General features: G+C 56.1%; 1 protein-coding gene across 13 annotated transcripts in view; it reads left to right on the plus strand.

Annotated features, from left to right (window-relative positions):
- Positions 1-3,246: 3,246 nt before the first annotated feature.
- Positions 3,247-19,758, plus strand: part of KDM4B (lysine demethylase 4B) — a 181,158-nt gene continuing 164,646 nt past the window's right edge. For 12 of the 13 annotated variants that reach the window (XM_054249397.2, XM_054249398.2, XM_078361605.1 and 9 more), the window contains exon 1: positions 3,247-3,366. The gene's annotated coding sequence lies outside the window, so the exon portion shown is untranslated. Of the gene's footprint in view, positions 3,367-16,411; positions 17,079-19,758 lie in introns of those variants that run through there. The other variant, XM_078361601.1, reaches the window with a different exon arrangement.

Below are 19,758 nucleotides of genomic sequence, written 5' to 3' on the forward strand. Positions count from 1 at the left end.
GCAGAAGCAGCTTTCCCTGCCCCAGTCCTCTGAGATTTGCACCTGACTGCAAAGAGCGGGAGATACAACAGGGCGACAGGTCAGTGTTCCCTAAGCGAATCTGTCGGTTGAAATATTCCAAAGCGCGCTTCCTTCCTTTTCGAAGTGTGAGGGTTTCTACTTACCCGACAGCAATTATAGTGTGTGTTTACATTTTAAAGTGAAAAGTTTCCAAAACTTGAAAAGAATCAGATGGTGAACCCTCAGAGATACCCACCTTCTGGATTCTCGGATTAAGTCTTTCTCATACTAGAGGCCATTAAAACTTTAAGCAAAATGGAGTTGAGAACCCGTTTAGGTTCCTCAGTTAAAAACATTTCTGTTGTCTGTGAAACCGAAATACCCTCACTGTCTCGCAGAATATACCTCGAAGTAGAACAAAGAGCCATGTGTATGTGCGGTGGGGACCCCGTCCTTTCATGATTGCATTTTTTTTTTTTTTTTTGAGACGGAGTCTTGCACTGTCGCCAGGCTGGAGTGCAGTGGCACAATCTCAGCACATTGCAACCTCTGTCTCCCGGGTTCAAGCAATTTCCCTGCCTCAGCCTCTTGAGTAGCTGGGACTACAGGTGTGTGCCACCATGCCCAGCTAATTTTTTGTATTTTAGTAGAGACAGGGTTTCGCCATGACCAGGATGGTCTCGATCTCCTGAACTCGTGATTCACCCACCTCGGCCTCCCAAAGTGCTAGGATTACAGGCACTAATCGGGAGATTACGGGAGCCACCTTGCCTCCGCCCCCCCCCCACCCCTCGCTTTGTTTTTAAAAACAGGATTTCAAAAAAAAAAAAAGTGTCAAGGTGCGATCATGACTCAGTGCAGCCTCGACCTTCCAGGTTCAACTGATCCTCCTCAGCCCCCCAGGTAGCTGGGACCACAGGCATGTGCCCCCACAGTCAACTCATTTTTTAATTTTTAGTAGAAGTCTCACTATGTTGCCCAGGCTGGCCTGAAACTGCTGGGATCAAGTGATCCTTCCAGCTTGGCCACCGATGGGGTGGGATTACAGGTGTGAGCCACAGCACCCAAATCTTTTTTTTAAATTTAAATTTTTACTTTTTATTTTGAGACAGGGTCTGATTGTCACCCAGGCTGGAGTGCAGTGGTGCAACCACGGCTCACTGCAGCCTCCACCTCCCTGGGCTCAGCTGATCCGTTGCCACAGCCTCCTGAATAGCTGGGATTACAGCTGCGTGTCACCATGCCCAGGTAATTTTTGTAGTTTTTTTTTTTTTTGCCTAGGCTGGTTGCTAACTCCTGAGCCCAAGCGATCTGCCTGCTTCAGCCTCCCAAAGTGCTGGGATTCCAGGCGTGACCTAAAATTAAATCTTAACTCCATGTAGAATATATGAATATGGTCCCATGAGAACTGAAAACACCCACAGCGGCTTCAGTTCTCCTTTGATATTTACCAACATGCAACTTTCCTTCTCTCCCCAAGAAATTAGTGAGTTTCTTTGGTTTAGGAGTACCTTTTTGTGGGTGTTGACAAGCATCCATGCTCTTAAAAACCTCATGGTACCAGTTTCTCTGTGTGTTTCCATATATACGTTATTGAGCACAGGATTCTGGACCACTGTCCCTTGCTCAGCAAGTGGGAGGTATTTCATGACTGCATACAGATCAGCCTACTTTTCTTTTCTTTTCTTTTTTTTTTGAGACAGAATCTTGCTCTGTCCCCCAAGCTGAAGTGGAGTGGCGTGATCTTGGCTCATGGCAACCTCCGCCTCCCGGGTTCAACCAATTCTCCTGCCTCAGCCTCCCAAGTAGTTGAGATTACAGGCATGTGGCACCACGCCTGGCTAATTTTGTATTTTTTAGTAGAGACAGGGTTTTGCCATGTTAGCCAGGCTGGTACTGAACTGACTTCAGGTGATCCGCCCAACTCTGCCTTCCAAAGGGCGGGCATTAAAGGCGTCAGCCGCCTGGCCCAGCCCCTTTTCAATTGCTACATAGTACTGATGGTTATTAAGTAACTTCTCTAATCCCCCACTGATAGATACCTAGTTTAAAACATTGGAAACAGTTGCAGACAGCCCTGGGCATCTTGAATTGTGTGTAAGCTCCAGACCTTTTCTCTGGGTTTATCACCTCCAAGAACTGCTGGCTGGGTTATAGGGTGTATGCACTTACAATGTTATTAGAAAATGTCAAATTGCCCAATTTACACTCCTGCCAGTCCAAATGGGGGCGTGCCCACACCCCTGCGTGGTCCAGTACACAATGAATGCTCATTTTGTGAAGTCACAGTGTCAAACCTTTCTACCTGCCCCCCCCCACAATTGTTGCAACATTCTCAAGAGGCGGGTAGATTGAGTATTGCTAACATCATCATATCCATTGCGGTTGGAAACTGAGGCTCAGCGAGGTTGCTTTGCTAGAGTGAAACATGGGGCCCGGCTGAGCTTTGAACCCAGTTCAGGAAGTACTGAAGTTCGTTCTCTCCCATACATTTTAGAGAACTCTAGGAGAGAAACCCTAACTTTATTCGGAAGGTCTTGCCCCTTGGCAAAGGTGTGTTGATTGTGATGGATTGCCGGTGGGGCGGGGTGGAAGCGCTTTCTGTTTTACCCTATATTTATCCTGTTCTCGGTTCTCCTCCTCTGCAAAACGGATTGCTACGTCTCCTTGCTTGGTACTTTGGAAATTGGGGAACGCTACGCCCACATTCCGGCCTCGGGTCTCGAACCTCCAGCCCCCACGTCCCCGGCCGGTGCTGAAGCTGTGCTGCGTCTCACGTACTCAGCAGCCGCCTGATAACCGGGGCGGGGCCCGGAGCTGGGGGCAGTGATTGGCACCGGTCCCAGCCTGTCCGCGCCTTGGGCTGACCCCGCAAGCCAATACTTGCGGTCGTTGGGCGGGCCCCGAGGGTCCCTTGTCAATCCGAGGCCCAGCCGCCGTCGGGTTGGTCGCGAGCGATTTGGCTGGCGTGCGCCGCCCCCAATGAGAACGGAGCCGGTCAGCGGGCACGTGGGATGGCGCCGGCGTGTCCAAGCCGGTCTGCCAATGAAGAGGCGAGGCCGGCGTTTGCTCCCGCCCAATCGCGGCGCGCGGTGGGCGGGCCGTACGGTGTTGATGGGCCCGGCTGAGGGGAGGGGCGGAGCTGTCAGCTCTGGCCAATGGGCGCGCGGGCGTGGGTCCGGCAGCCAATGGCAGCCGGGGCGGAGCTGGCGCGCGGCCTTATAAGCCCCCCCTCGGGGCGCTCGCGGAGGGCTCGGCCGCCAGCTACCGAGCGGGGCCCGGCCCGAGCGGGGCCTGGGGGTGCGACGCCGAGGGCGGGGGAGCGAGCGTCGCTGCTCCCGGACCGGGCCGCGCGCGCCGCCTCAGGTGAGCCCGCGGGGAGGCCGCCCGGCCGCGTCCGAGCGCGGACCCCGCCGCCATGGCCGCCCCCGCGTCGCGGCGCGGGGCTGCGGGCGCGCCCGGGACTCGAGGCCCAGGCCTCGGGCGCGGCCTGTTCGGGCCGGGCCTCGCGCTTTGTCCGGGCCGGCGGGGCGATTGGGGGCGTTAACCGCCCGGGCCGGGGGCGCCCGCGGGCTTTCGGGCGGGGGCGGCGGGGCCGGACAATGGCGGGGCGCGCCCAGGGGCGGGAGCGGGGGGCCCCTTCCCGGGCCGGGGGCGCGCGGGGGGCTGGGCCCAGACGGCCCCGCCGCCCCGCACAAAAGATGACAGCGTGGGTGGCCCCGGCCGGGCCCTTTTATCACCCAGAACAACCCTCAGCCTATTATTATTATTTTTTAAAGAAAGGAAGAAAAAGAAAAAAAAACACCCCAGTCCCTGGGTAACCCTCGCCTGCGTTTCTGGCCCTTGGGGCACCAGAGGGGCTAAGTGGGAGCCCCCCAGCCGGACGCCCAGGGGTGTCCCCTAAATGCCTATCATTCCTCCTGCACAGCCCCCACCCCCGACCAACCTGCTGTGGATTGGTGGCTTCCAAACTTGCCCCCCTCAACGTCCCCGAAACCCCCCACCCCCCCATAAGCATATGCAATCTGGATTTTAGAAAAAGGAAATCATCTTGCTATGCGATGGCAGCCTCCCCGAGTCTCCCCGTCCCTCCCCCTTCCAGCCTGATCGCCATCTCGAACGGAGCCCCCTGCTCTATAGAAATGAATTGAGGAGTTGCTTCCACGGAGACCCCTTTCCTGCGTCCCCCGCGGATATCCCCTTGGGAGCTGGGGACGGGCTCGCTCTGAAATCTGCTGGACCTGGGGTTTGCCAGGGCCCGGGGTCTGCGCTCAGCGGTGGCCATGACATCAGGCAGGACGGGGTCTCTGTCCACCTAGGGACGGTGGAAGGTTTTAAGGGGCCTGTTCTCCCCCACCCCGGGGCCAGTGGAGGCACGGACTGCTTTTGGGTGCACCCTGTGTGTTTGCTTGGGGGAGGATGCTTTTGTTTTAGTAATCCGCCAGCACCTTGTGGGGAAGTGTTTCCCGAGTTGTGAAACTAGTGAGAAGGTGCTTCAGCTCCGTGGAGCCCAGCGATCCCGTCATATGTGAAGAGCGTCTTTTTCCATGTGTTTCTGGCGGGGAGCGGGGGGCATGTATTACAGCGAGTTGATTTGGGTCCCACCTGGGGCCCGCACTGTCTTGGGGTCTCTGGATACTGGGCTGAATTTAAGGGATCGGTTCCCTGCCCTACCCCTCTGCCTCAATGGCCATTTATCGGAATGCCCCCTGGCTGGAGAATGCTCCTAAAAACAGCCCCAGTCCGAAAGCAGGCTCGTTAGATGACTCCTATCGGCTTTTATCACAGCCGAGCAAGAGCTAATGACTCCCCTAATTCCCCAATAATAGCTTCCTTATGAGCCACCGGGAGAGTTTGTCAACACACTGGGTCAGCCTTCTCCTGCAGCCCCTGCTGAAGCAGTGGGCAGCCTCTGTCCTCTTTGCAGTTTATTTTTTGAAACCCTGAAGGTCGGAGCGTGAAGCCGTGGTAGAGTCAACTTCTGATTATCTGAGCTGAGGATTTCTGGGACTTGCCAGCCGCATCTCGGTCTCCGTGTGTCTGATTGGACACCTGGCAGGTCTGGGCGCTCCCCCTCCTTGAGCCGGGGACACCAGGACGGGTCAGACTGCCCTGGCCTGGAGGAGATCGCCGCTGGGGAGGCAAAGGGGGCTACAGAGGTTCTGCTGCGCAGATGGATGTTGGTGTACAGGCTGTCCTGTGTCAGGAGCTGCGGGTGCCTGCGTGTGCACGTGTGTGTGGTTGCTGAGACTGAAATATGCATGTCTCGGTAACAATCCATTTGCTCGTTTTCTAACCCTTTCCTCTTTGGGGAGGGGCTGCTAAGGTGGCGTTAGCTACTGGCGCTTAAGGTATAGCTGATCAGCCACTGCACAGCTCCCGGCCTGGCCTTTGTCGTACTTTTCTGTCTGGTGGAAGAGACCCTTCCTCAGCCTCCTGCCCTATCTTCAGTCCCTGTCCTGTCCTGCGGGAGCCCTCCGGGGTGGTCAGGGGTCATCCTGTGTCCTTCTCTCCCACCTGACCACTCTGCCTGTACTTTAATTCCTAATTTCTGTGTCTCCTCTGCTGATTTCCTGCCCCCGTTTGTCCTGTGCCCCACCCACTCCCTCGATGAGCTGGTGGGGGAGCCCATCTGTCTGGGTTCCATCTGACCCCTGTGGGGATGGTCGCTGGGGTCATGTGCTCACCTGGCCTAGGGCTGTTGCCTTTCAAGTGCTGAGTGCCTTGCAGGGACAGGTTGGGAGGAGTCCCCGGCTCTTGTGGGTTGAGAGTGTAGTGGGGGAGAGGGCGAGCTGCCTGCCCAGGGTCTGGTCACAGATGGAATGGTGGTAGGCAGTCTGCTGCCCTCAGGCCCAGCTCAGGGAGCAGGCAGGACGAGGCATGACTGATGGGGGCTGAGATGCCTGAGGTGTGGTCCAGGGGCATTTGTAGGTGGCTTTCTTCCCTGGATCAGGGAGCAGAGTTGGGGTGTCAGAGCTGGGTGACCTTGGGCCAGTCACTTGCTTGGGAACAAAGGAGGTCAGGGCGCACTAAATCTTTCCAAGCCCACTGCTCAGGGGGGAATCCAAGAGCTGATGAATGAGGTGGGGGCTGGTGGGGCAAATCTGCAACCCGCGCTGCTCACCGCCGTGACAGATCCTCCGTCCTCACCGACAGCCTTGGCCTGGGCTCCTGGCTCAGCTCCAGGGACCTGCCTTGAGGCAGCTCAGGCCTTAGCCTTCCTCCTTCCTGCCCCAGGGGCCTCCGCTCCTGATTTAGATGCTGGACAGGGGAGCAGGGGCCCAGCCCAGGCTCCGTTCTCATCCGGTGGTCTTGGACATCTCTATGTCTCTGCCCTCCATCCCACGCCCCACGCAGGCTTCAGAGGTGGAGAGACCTAGATTCAGACCCCTCCTCCGAGGCGGTCACTTTCCCTTTCTGGGACTTGCTTTCTTCATCTGTAAAATGGGGGTCATGGGAAAACCTCCCTTCTGGGTGGCTGTGAGGGTCAAAGCGGGTAGAAAGCACTGAAGCTTCCTGGGCAGGAGCTCTGAGCTCTGAGCGGTTCATTACACCGCAGGGCCCTGCTGTCCTGTCAGGTCTCCCCACCTCTGCCCTTTCCACGTTCTGGGCTGGGACATTCCATGGTGGGGCTGTCCTGGATGCTGTAGGGTGGGCGTGAGCGACATCCCTGGTCTCCACCCAGCAGAGGCTAGTAGCACCCTGTCCCCTAAGCTGTAGCAACCAAAAATGCCCCTTGGGAAGCATTGTTGCCCCCCAGTGAGAACCTCGGTCTTGGCCGTGAGCCCTGCAGCAGCTCATATTGTGCTGTGACCTTGATGTGCCTCAGTTCCCTTTGCCTCCTCCCGCCTCACCCTTTAACAATGAGTGGCTCCTATTTGCAGTTTGTCCTGGCCACACTCCTCGTCTGTCTGTTCAGATTCTCCGTGACTGTCCCTCTGCCCTTTCAGGGTAGCAGCTTCCACCTGAGAGGAGAGGAGCCCTCCGCAGAACCCCCCAGCTCCCCTGCACCGAGGGGCAGCCCAGCACCCATGGGGTCTTCCTGGCTGCTCTCTAGCCCCTGGGCTCTGACAGGTCCCTGCCCAGGGTTGCTTGGCTGCTCCCAGAGGTGGCGCTTCCACACATCCTGTCACCAGAGCCCTGACCTGTCAGTTTGCTGGACAGGTTTCTTGCAGTTGGTTGTGGGCTGACTCACCTCTTTGATCTTGGCCTCTTCCTGACCAGCAATGTCCCCAAAGCCGTGGGACGTTAATGTGCTGGTCGCACATGCTTTTTTCTGAGACCGAGTCTCGCTTTGTTCCCCAGGTTGGAGTACACGGCCAGATCTCGACTCACTGCAACCTCTGCGTCCTGAGTTCAGGCGATTCTCCAGCCTCAACCTCCCGAGAGCTGGGATTACAGGCGCCCACCACCACGTTCAGCTAATTTTTCTATTTTTAGTAGGGACGGGTTTCACCATTTGGCCAGGCTGGTCTTGAAGTCCTGACCTCAAGTGATCTGTCCACCTCGGCCTCCCAAAGTGCTGGGATTACAGGGCTGAGCCGCCGCACCCGGCCTCGCTGCACATGCCTTTACTAATACACATTCAAATGAGCTTAACCATTATATTAAAAAAAAACTTGTACCTTCTCAAATGCTGAGGCAGGAGTGGATTGATGAATTGATGTTTTTGGTTTTTAGACAAATTGATTTTCCAGCTCACTCGCTGTGTGACTTGGCCTGTTCTGGGATGCTGGGCTCGGTGAGGTCCCCGTCTGTCCATTCCCTCCTGAGGAGCCTGGAAAACGGCCTTTCCTGGGGGAGCGGGGAACGTGGCAAGTTTCTACCTCCTGCCTGGTTTTGCTGTGAACCTAAAACTGCTCCCTAAAATAAATTATATATAAAAAAAATAACTGGCTGGGTGTGGTGGCTGACGCCTGTAATCCCAGCACTTTGCGAGGCTGAGGCAGGCAGATCACCTGAGTCAGGAGTTTGAGTCCAGCCTGGCCAATATGGTGAAACCTCGTCTCTACCAAAAATAAAAAAAAATTAGCTGGGCACGGCAGTGCGCACCTTTAGTCCCAGCTGCTTGGGAGGCTGAGACAGGAGAATTGTGCTGAGATCGCGCCACTGCACTTCAGCCTGGGTGACAGGGCAAGGCTCCATCTCAAAATATATATATATAATAATTAATAAAATAAAAATGTAAAAAAACTGGCCAGGTGCGGTGGTTCATACCTCTAATTTCAGCACTTTGTGAGGCTGAGGTGGGCGGATCACTTGAGGTCAGAAGTTTGAGACCAGCCTGGCCAACATGGTGAAATCCTCTCTCTACAAAAATTGGCTGGGTGTGGTGGCACGGGAGGCTGAGGCAGGAGGATTGCTTGAGGCTGGGAGGTGGAGGCTGTAGTGAGCCGAGATCGCACCATTGCACTCCAGTCTGGGCGACAGAGTGAGACTCCGTCTTAAACAAACAAACAAAGTTAAAGGACTAAAAACCACAAAAACCCAAAAGGTCTTTCCCTGCTCAGAACCTTCCAGTGGCTTCCTATCGTCCTTGGGAAAAATTCCGGACCCCTACGTGTGGCGCCTTTGCTCTGTCATCTGTGGCCTTGTTCTTCCTTCCCTCCCTCCCGTTCTCCCTTTCTCGCCGGCTCCTTTCCCAGCGCGGCCTTCCCTGCCCCAGGACCTGCGTACTTGCTGTCCTGCTGCCTGGGGCGCCTTCCACCCAGCGGGCTCCTTGTCTCTCCAGTCACCTCCCCTCCCTGCTTCTCCTCGTTTGCACGTTGCCTGATCAGAGCTGGGTGTTAATCTGTTTATGCATCTGTTTGTCTCATCCACTAGGGCAGGGGCTTTTTCTGAAAGGACAGAGAGGAAATATTTTTGGCTTTGTCAGCCAGAGGTCATCTCTGTCCTGACTGCTCTGCTCTGCCTTTGTAGCGGGAAAGCTCCTGTGGGCAAGTGTGCCTGTGTTTCAATAAAACTTTATTGATGCATACAGAGATGTGAATTCCATGCAATTTTACATGATTAGACATTTTTCTTTTACTTTTTTCCTCAACCATTAAAAAATGCTAAAACCATTCTTAGACTGCAGGCTGTACAAAAACAGGTGGCTGTGGGTAGTAGTTTGCAAATACCTGGCTAGGGCGTGAGGGCCACACCATGGAAAACTATGGAAATGGCGTCAGCCTCGTGATCCCCCAGGACATAGGGCAGCTCCTGGGACATGGTGGATGTTCAGTGGACATTCCTTGTGGAATGGATTTTTTTTTTTTTTTGGAGATAGAGTCTTGCCCTGTCACCCAGACTGGAGTGCTGTGGGGTGATCTCGGCTCACTGCAACCTCCACCTCCCGGGTTCAAGCAGTTCTCCTGCTTAAGCCTCTCGAGTAACTTGGCTAATTTTTTTTTTTTTTTTTTTTTTTGAGATGGAGTTTCACTCTGGTTTACCCAGGCTGGAGTGCAATGGCACGATCTCGGCTCACCACAACTTCTACCTCCTGGGTTCAGGCAATTCTCCTGCCTCAGCCTCCTGAGTAGCTGGGATTACAGGCACGCACCACCATGCTCAGCTAATTTTTTGTATTTTTAGTAGAGACGGGGTTTCACCATGTTGACCAGGATGGTCTTGATCTCTTGACCTCGTGATCCACCTGCCTCGGCCTCCCAAAGTGCTGGGGTTACAGGTGTGAGACACCGCCCCTGGCCAATCTTTGTATTTTTAGTAGCTATGGCGTTTCGCTCTGTTGGGCAGGCTGGTCTCTAACTGACCTCAGGGGATCCGCCCATCTCGGCCTCCCAAAGTGATGGGATTACAGGAATGAACCATCCTGCTTGGCCTGAATTAGTGAATTTGTATCTTTCCAACTTCAAAGCATTTAGAGCCATAGTCTAAACTTAAAAAAAGAAAAATGGGTCATGGCCAGGCGCAGTGGCTCACGCCTGTAATCCCAGCACTTTGGGATTCAACCCAGCCGAGGTGGGTTGAATCACCTCAGGTCGTGAGTGTGAGACCAGCCTAATCAACATGGAGAAATCCGGTCTCTAATGAAAATACAAAATTAACTGGGTGTGGTGGTGCATGCCTGTAATCCCAGCTACTCAGGAGGCCGAGGCAGGAGAATCGTTTGAACCTGGGAGGCGGAGGTTGTGGTGAGCCAAGATCGTGCCATTGCACTCAAGCCTGGGCAGCAGGAGTGAAACTCTGTCTCAAAAAAAAAAAAAAAAAAAAGGGTCATGGGTCATTTTGAGGATTCTTAAAACTTCTGGAACGTAAGAAAAATGTGATGCTGATATCCACCCAGACAGCTTCACGATAGAGGAGGAAAAAAGCCGGTACACACAGTGGAGGTCGGGGGGACACTTGGCTGGTGGAGATGCTGGACTCTCTTGCCCTGGGGTTCACGTGGTCGCCTTTCTGTTACAACTCAGCAAGCCTCAGAACCGCGTACTCGGCCTGAGGAGTTCAGTGGGACCTGTCAGGAACTGAGGGTTTATTTAAAAGGAAGACAGCATTGCACAATTTCACAAAGCTTTTGTTTTGCAAGCATCTGAACCCCCTCGTTACCAGTGCTGGCGCCCCCGACGGGAGGGGCAGGGAGTCGCAGACCGTGGTTTCTGCTGTCCCCCGAGCACAGAATCATGAGCAAGGTGGCTTAGCTGGTGCACAGCTCAGCTTTGTAGTGAGTGGCAGGCGCCACTTTGCAGGCGCCCACCGGTGGCCATCGGTTCGTGGCCGAGCAGGGGACGGTGCCCGGCCACACTTCCTCTGTCTTGCTCTTCTCCTGGCTGACAGGCATTTTCTGAGCCAAGCAGGTCTTTGGCGTCTTAGATTTGGGCCTGTCCCAGGAACGTTCTGACTTGTCAAGAAATCGTACCGTTAATTTACGGTCATGCTTTCTTTCCTTGATTGAAATAAACAGTTTGGAAAGGCTTGCTTAGAATTTCTTGGCTTTCAAAAGTTGCCTTTTTTTTCTTTCTTTTTTTGTTTTTTTTTTGCTTGCCCGCTGTCTCTGCCTGCTTCTCTCTCTCTCCCGCCCTTCCCTGCCTTTCTTTTCTTTCTTTCTCCACCTCAGTGATCTCAGCGAACACGAGGGGATGGATGACAAGTTTGCATCCAGCCATCTCCGCCCCGCTGGCGGGCTGTGCCTCTTTGGCACAGCCGCTGTGGCCGAGCGCGAAGTTTCTCTGTGGCTCTGGACTGGGATTGTGTTTGTTCAGTGGGACAAAGGCTGAGAATCCTGAGGCCCACTGCCATTGCCTGCTGCACCCCGGGGGCCCTCAGGTGCCCAGCGACAGTCACTTGTGCAGACCTGGCCCCGTTTGCCGGTAGGCACGACCGCCACTGCGTTTTTCAGACAAGCCTGTACGACGCCCTGTGAAAATGTGAGCTGAGGGCCCGGTGGCAGGATTTCCCCTGCAGAGACCTCCCTTCAGCATTCATAGCTGGGCCCAGGTGATGGCACCTTCCAGGCTGTGGGTGGTGGCAGTGGGCACATTTTTGTTTTTGTGGCTGCCCTGGTCTCTGGGGAGAGAACATGGAGACATGATTTGTGTAAGATGAACCAGCCGTGGATTCAGAGTCTCACGTTGTGTGATGGGTCCCAGGGGTCCCTTCTGACCACAGGGCCAGCCTGAAACCACCCACAGGTGCTGTGGACTCCTCAGTCATGGCGGGATGGAAATGGGCTGGGTCCTCAGCCAGGACTCAGGGCTGTAGCATGTCTAGGCAGCAACCCGGAAGCTGGCCAGACCAGGCGCCCTGGCGACAGCCCTGGACACTCTGGCTGGGTGCCCTGAGTGAGGGGGCGGCACCCTGGGCTCCCTGCAATTTGAGCAGGACCCAAACCCAGCTGCTGGGCTGGGGCAGTTGCGTCATTTTGCCATTGTCCCTCTCTCTCCTAAAATCTCATCGTCAGACGAGTCAGCTGTAAGCAGAGCAGGCCTCCTATCTTGCAGCTGGGCTGCGTGGATCTCATTATCTTGGTCGTGAGAGAGGAGCGCCATCTCTAGCATGCGACTGAGTAAAGCCCGTCGAAAGTACACTCCTTTCACCACTCTGTTCTGACTGCTTCCCCCAGGAAGGGTAGGGACAAGGTGGAGGAAGTTGCTCTCCTGACACCCCTTGGAGCATAAGGCATCTTGGCCAGGCACGGTGACTCACGCCTGTAATCCCAGCACTTTGGGAGGCTGAGGTGGGTGGATCACCTGAGATCAGGAGTTCAAGTCTGGCCTGGCCAATGTGGCGAAACCCCGTCTCTACTAAAACTACAAAAATTGGCTGGGTGTGGTGGCGGGTGCCTGTAGTCCCAGCTACTTGGGAGGTTGAGGCAGGAGACTCGCTTGAACCTAGGAGGCGGAGGTTGTGGGGAGCCGACAACACGCTAGAGCGGTGCCCTCCAGCCTGGGCGGTGGGGTGATGGCATGAGACTCCGTCCTGGAAAAAAGAACATAAGGCGTCTTGTGTTACTGTCTGGGCTGGGGTTGGCGGAGCCGCAGGATTTCCTTGGCCCCTCCAGTCATGGGTGTCCTGCGTACCCCAAAGGAAGAGTAGCGCCTGGTTCTCAGCTACAGCTTAAAGGGCAGCAGCGTTCATCAGAATAGCCTGTGTGCTGCTGTGCCTGTCACTGGCCCAGGGAGGGAGGAGGGATGGGCTGCAGCCAGCAGGTGTGGTCAGGCCCAGGCTGGAGCATGGTCGTTGGGAGCTCAGGAGGCGTGGCTGTAGTGGCGCCACACCTTGGGTTCCTCTGAGTGGGTTTGCGTTGTCCAGCTCTGAGTGACAGTTGTCAAGTTCATGCGTGCCTGGTCAGGGGCTCAGGGTGGCCAGATGAGCAGTGTCTGCTGCCCGCAGGGCCTCTTGGTGGAAGGAGATAGGGAAGAGCTGCCAGGAATGCTAGAAACCAAGCCCAGGTGCTGGATGGCTGTAACCGAGCACCGCGGGAGGCTGAGGCAGGAGGAGTGCTTGAGCCCAGAAGTCCGAGCCTGCAGTGAGCCATGACTGTATCACTGCTCTCCAGCCCAGGTGACAGAGCAAGACCGTGTCTCAGAAAAAAACAGAAAACTAAGCCTGGGGAAGCACAGGGCAGGCCAGTGTGCCCGGGGGCTTCCTGAAGGAACTGCTGTGTGCACAGAGCCTGGCCCGTTGTGAAAGTGTCACAGACAACTGTGAGTTTGGGAGCAGAGGGAGCAGGGAGGAGACTTGGGGCTGTGGCTTGGGAGCCCCGAGAGCGATGGGGTCAGGGTGAAGCCCAGCTTGCATGCTGCAGGCACCCAGGTTCTGGGGTGTCTCTGGAGGCTCCTCGGAACCAGTGTGGTCATGGAGACAGGAGGTTGCAGGCAGCCCTGTCCTCCAGGAGCTCACGGTCCGGTTGGCGAGTCTAGAAGCCATTCCCGTCACCAGGGAGAGCTGCCTCACAGCTGCCCGCCCGCTGGCCTCGGGGACCCACCAGGTTCTGAGTTTTCTAGGGCAGCCTCCCTTAGGGAGGCCGTCATTTAAAAAAGTACTGTTTAGTATTAAAAAAATACTTTTAATGGAGATATCATTCACATACTGTAAAAGTCATCTCTTTAAAGTATACAGTTCAGGCTGGGCACTATGGCTCATGCCTCCAATTCTGGCACTTTGGGAGGCTGGGGTGGGCAGATCACTTGAGGCCAGGAGTTTGAGACCAGGCTGAGCAAAATGGTGAAACCCCGTCTCTAGTGAAGATACAAAAACATTAGCAAGCGTGGTGGCGGTCATCTGTAGTCCCAGCTACTTGGGAGGCTGGGGCATGAGAATTGCTTGAACCCAGGGGGTGGAGGCTGCAGTGAGCCGAGATCATGCGACTGCACTCCAGCCTGGGTGACAGAGTGAGACCCTATCCCCAAAATAAAAAATTATACAATTGAGTGGTTTCTAGTACATTCACAGTTGTGCAACCATCACCACTGTCAAACTCTAGAACATTCCTGTTATTACTCAAAGACACCCTGTCCCCACCAGCACTCACTCTACATCCCTCCCCCATCCCCAGGCACCCACACACCCCTTTCCTGTCTCTGGGTCAACCTGTCCTGAACATTTCGTAGGGATGGAGTCACATGCTGTGTGGCTGTTGTGTCTGGCTTCTCTCAGTGGGGGTGGCGTGCTCGAGGTGCATCCACGCATGGCCCGTGTCAGAGCGTCGTTCCTTTTCTTTTCTTTTTTGAGACAGAGCCTCTGTCACCCAGGCTGGAGTGCAGTGGTGCAATCTCGGCTCACCTCAACCTCTACACCTCTGGTTCAAGCGGTTCTCCTGCCTCAGCCTCCCAAGTAGCTGGGATTAGAGGTACCCGCCACCATGCCCGGCTAATTTCTGTACTGTTAGTAGAGATGAGGTTTTACCACGTTGGTCAGGCTGGTCTCGAACTCCTGACCTCAGGTCATCCACTCGCCTCTGCCTCCCACAGTGCTGGGATTCCAGGCGTGAACCACTGCACCTGGCCTGCCTGCCCCTTTCATTGCTGCACCTACTCCCCTGTGCCAAAGGGCCTTGTTTTGTTTATCCATTTATCTCAGTGGACATTCGAGTTGTTTCTCATTTTTCCTGCCCCATCCCTTCCCTGGTCCGTTGCAGAGCTCAGAAATTCCTGTGCTGCACCGTGCAGATTGGGGGCCCAGCTGGCCCGGAGCAAAGACAGCATAGAAACTATTTGTGGGGCTGTCTTAGGGGCTGGGCTGGGGTGGGGAGGGCTAGCTTGGCTGAGGCTGGGCTGTAGATAGGCTTCGAGGCGCAGTGGCTTGGCTGGCCTGCAGGGGCGCACAGGTGCCATGTGAGGACACAGGGTCTGGGCTCCAGGTTGCTAGTGGTGAGTCTGGGGCATGGGCCTCCTCTCTCTGCGCTGTGCTGCGCTGTCTTCAGCTTGAGCTGGACCGGGTCCCACTCAGGTATGTGCCCCAGCCATTGGGGCACATGCAGCCACAGGGCTGCACAAAGCCTGGCCCGTTGTGGAAGTGTGCATGCAGCCACAGGGCTCCCGTGTCCCTGCTCTGCAGAGCAGCGTGGCCCCAGCTCACCACAGCTCTGCCCCACCCTCTGCTGTGTCCTGTAAGGTCACCCCTGGTGCGCAGGACCCCTGAGTCTATCAGACAGGGTCCGATGGCTGTCCTGCCCTTCCCTGTCCTGTTGTTGGTGTCGCCCCATTGAGGTGGAGTCTTGCTCTGTCACCCAGGCTGGAGTGCAGGGGTGTGATCTTGGCTCACTGCAGCCTCCACCTCCCGGGTTCAAGTGATTCTCCTGTCTCATCCTCCCAAGTAGTTGGGATTACAGGTGCCTGCCACCATGCCCAGCTAATTTTTGTATTTTTAGTGGAGACAGAGTTTCACCATGTGGGCCAGGCTGGTCTCGAACTCCTGACCTAGTGATCCGCCCTCCTCAGCCTCCCAAAGTGCTGGGATTACAGGTATGAGCCACCGCATGAGGCCTAAAAGTGATATATTTTCTAAGGCAGCACTGTCCAGTGAGGATGCAGAGCAAGGCTGGGTCTGAATTCTCTGATAGCTGAGTTAAAATGTGAAGAGAGGGGCGGGCACGGGGATCCCAGCACTTTGGGAGGCCGAGTGGATCACCTGAGGTCGGGAGTTTGAGACCAGCCCGACCAACATGGCGAAACCCTGTTTCTACTAAAAATGCAAAATCAGCTGGGTGTGGTGGCGGACTCCTATAATCTCAGCTGCTCGGGAGGCTGAGGCTGGAGAATTGTGCCACTGCACATCAGCCTGGGCAACGAGCGAAACTATGTCTCAGAAAAAAAACGTGAAGAGAGACGGGGGAAATGAATTATGATAGCATATTGTATTGAGCCCATATACCCCCAGTGTTACCATTTCGACATGTAGTTGTGAAAACTGTTGGTGAGATGCTTCACGTGTGTTTGTGGCGCTGTCTTTCACATTATCGTGTGTTTTCCCTGAGAGCCGACCCTACACCGTTGATGATTTGGGGAGGCCCCTGGCCCCAGATGCACTGGGCATGGTGCCAGCCTGGATGCTGTAGATGGGGGGCCTGGTGCTCAGCAGACAGGGCCCATGTTTCTTCCTGCCACCCCCCCATTCCTGCCTCCGCCTACCCCAGGCAGGAATGGCTCTGACGGTGTCTGGCTGGGGAGATGAGGCACACCTGACATTCAGCAGCAATGGCAGGAGGCGCTGTGGCAGGTGCGGCTGAAGGAGAGCCAGTCTGTCTGGCGGGGTCCTGGGCCTGTCCTCCCTGTAGACCCTTGCCCATAGCCTCTCGCCTCTGCTGGGGAGCAGTGAACCGTGCACTGGTCCTGGGGGGCCACAGGGTCCTGGCGGCCCAGTGCTGGCAGCGCCTCAGGCATTGCCGCTGATGGGGAGGTGCGGGGCTGGCGGGGCTTGGGAGGCGCTTGGCCTGGAGGAAGTGTTTCCGGGAAGAGAATGGCAGGAAGTTGGAGTGCTTCTTTGGCTGTCAGAAAGCCCAGAAGAGAGACTTGTGGATCAACACAGCCTGGGAATAATATCCTAGAGCCACAGGCGGCTTCAAAGGGCTTGCGTGATCTGGTGGGGGGGGATTGCGGGAGGGTTGGCAGGAGGAGGATGGGCACCGGAGGCCTGCTACCCACGTGCCTGGCCCGCCGGGCTCAGATCCCCCTCTCCTGGGTCTGTGTCTTTATTTCCACAGTTAGGGTAGCTCTCCGGTCCCTGCTTCAAGGCTGGGTGAGGTTAACTGAGTTCCTGTGTGGAAACCCCTTGGTGAAGTAGTTCTCACCCCAGGGGCAATTCTGTCTCTTAAGGAATGCCTGGCCACAGCTGGGGATGTTTGCGATGGTCAGGATTTGGGAGTGCTCCTGGAGTGGGGTGGGTGGAGGCCCTGCAGTGCCCAGGGCGGCCTCATCCCAGGAAGGCTCAGGCCAGCGTCCACTGAGCAGAGATTGAGGCCCCAACCCAGAGCAGCAGTGGCCAGGCGGGCCCCGGGAGGTAACGGTACCGATTTTTCTCTGGGCTTGTTTCTTTTCTTGACTATGAATAGATGTTGGGCTGGAAGTTCCTGAAATCTTTCTCCATTCCGAGGGAGCTCAGCATTTCTGCTGCCCTTCGTGTTTGCGCTGGGAAGGAAGGTAAGGAGCCGTGGAAGTGTGTTCATAAAGCAACTTGAAAATAGTCGTTTTTGCGGCCTCTTTATCGTAACAGGGCAGCCAGGTGGGTTGACCAGGGTTTTATGGGCCGGGAAGCAGGCGTGGGGGTTTCTGGGGGAGGCTGGACCGGAGGCAGCGTTGACCCCAAGACCAGAACTCTGCGTCTCCCCTGTTCCGGCCTGTTCCAGCCTGTTGTGTATGCCTTGTTAGGTTTTCTGCTCCGGTGAACCCAGGGTTTACTGGGGAGTGACAGATCTGGAGGACGTGTTCCCTTGCTTAATGGCGCCACTTGGGCCCTTGGGAGGGCTCAGGGTGTGACTGGTTCTCGCAGACGCTCTGCTCTTGGTGAGAAGGATTTGGTTACATTCTGTGCCCCTGGGCTGTCCCCTGGCTCATGCACAGGTGTCCCTGCTCCAACCCCCACTTCTCAGGGTACCAGATGCCACTGCCCAGGAGTTGGTCATGTACCTGGGGGTCCAGGGCCTGCTCCGTGAAACCCGAGGTCTCACTGAACTAATTAATTTGGCCTTCAGCCAAAGGGAGGGCTGCGGCCTTGGGAGCTGCTGGGCTGAAGTGGTTGCTACCCTAACAGGCTTTCTAGAGGGATGTTCATTAGAAAAATCATTTATTTTATGGTATTAAAATCAGCAATGACAGGCTGGGAGTGGTGGCTCACTCCTATAATCCCAGCACTTTGGGAGGCCAAGGAGGGCAGATCACCTGAGGTCAGGAGCTTGAGACCAGCCTGGCCAACATGGTGAAACTCTGTCTCTACTAAAAATACAAAAATTAGCTGGGCATGATGGTGGGTGCCTGTAGTCCCAGCTACTCGGGAGGCTGAGGCAGGAGAATCACTTGAACCCTGGAGGCAGAGGTGGCAGTGAGCGGAGATCATGTCACTGCATTCCAGCCTGGGTGACAAGTGAGACTCCGTCTCTTAAAAAAAAAAATCAGCAATGACAGTGAAGTGAAATCCTAACAGTACAAGCTGCCGTCATCTCCAGGGAGCTTCCGAGGTCTCTGCTCCATCCGTGCGCATGCTTGGGAGGGGCCTCTGTGGGCTCCAGGGGGCTGGTTGGGGGTGGTGGGGTGTTCTGGCTCTGTGAGGCCGAGACTCCCGGGTGCAGACCTGCGATGCCATCTGGTAAGGAACAGGCAGAGGGCCCTGGTGTGTAGGCTGGGGCTGCCATGGGAGGCTTGCAGCTGAGTGTGGTGAGGATGGAATCAAGGGACCTGGCCCCCGTGTACTGTGCCAGGTGCACGGTGGTCTGAGCATGACAGGAAGCTTGGGGGCCAGGTGTGCAGAGGAAGCCCGCACGGGGACTGGATGAGCCGCGCCTGCTGGAACCCAGACCAGCCTTAACCACCTGCAACGTTGGGCCAGGTCCGCTCATCCTGTGGGCAGTTGGTTTTGCCCTGAGCCTCAGCACGGGCTCCAGGAGCGCAGCCTAGGAACACAGGTCGGGCCTGTCGGTCTCTAGCCAAGGCTGTGTGCATCTCAGGAAGCCACCCTGGCACCCCGGCCCTCCACCTCCATGTGTTCTGCGTCAGCCACCTCCTGGTTCTTCCCTCACTGTCTGGGCCCGGAGCAGCCCCGGAGAGAAACTGGATCTCTTTCAGCCTGAACTTCTCCTTTAGCCTGAGCCGAAAGAGATCCTCTTTGGAATAAGCTCCCCAGCCTGGCTTTGACTGGTCCCCTCTCTGGTGCCCCCAGGAAGTAGTGACCGATTCAGGGTCCTGTAGTGCCCCATGTGCCATGGCGCTCACCAGGGGCAAGCACATCTGTGGGCTCCCAGGGGCTTCTTGGACCACATCCGGGGCAGCACTTGGTTTGAAGTGTAGAGCTAGAGCTTGGCGTGGAACCAGAGCTCACGAACTCTGTCAGTGCCGCTGACTTGGGGCAGTGTCTCTGTGTGCCTCCCTGTGGGGTGATGGTGAGGGTAAATGGTGATGGTCACTGAGCGCTCACTGTGGGGGCTCTCGGTCCTGGCTGCCAAGTACAAGCTTCAGGGGTGCACCTCATGTCAGCTGACTCTGCCATCCCTGACAACAGAAGACAGCGAAGGCACCTGCACCCTGCCATGGCAGGTCGCTGGGCACAGAGAAGGGCTCGGGAGGCTGTGTCCTCCAATGTCTCCATGTTGACTGCACGAGGCCAGGTGCTGAGGAGCCAGCAAGGAACACAAGAGGACAGGGGAGAGACTGGATTAGGGCCCTCAAGGGGTGGTGCTGCTTCAGCTGGGGGAACAGGGAAGGCTGCACCCAGCAGGTGACCTTCAGACAGAGGCCTCTGAGGACGCCCAGCTGCTCACCTTCCAGGATCTGATCTGGGACAAGAGCGTGTTGTTCCCTTCCAGGGGAAGTGCAGGCAGCAGGTGCGGAGGCCCTGAGGTGGAGCGGAGACAGGAGCCGGAGCAGCAGTGCCTGCTGCCTAGTCAGCCGGGAGGGGCAAAGCTGAGAGAAGCTCGGAGGCCCTGCTCTCAGAGATGTATGCGTTTTTGTTTTTATTTTTTTGAGGTGGAGTCTCACTGCGTTGCCCAGGCTGGAATGCAGTGGTGCCATCTCAGCCCACCGCAACCTGTGCCTCCTGGGTTCAAGCAGTTCTCCTGCCTCAGTCTCCGGAGTAGCTGGGATTACAGGCGTGCACCATCACGCCTGGCTA

Source organism: Callithrix jacchus, chromosome 22 (genome assembly GCF_049354715.1).
Source record: "Callithrix jacchus isolate 240 chromosome 22, calJac240_pri, whole genome shotgun sequence".
NCBI lineage: Eukaryota > Metazoa > Chordata > Mammalia > Primates > Cebidae > Callithrix > Callithrix jacchus.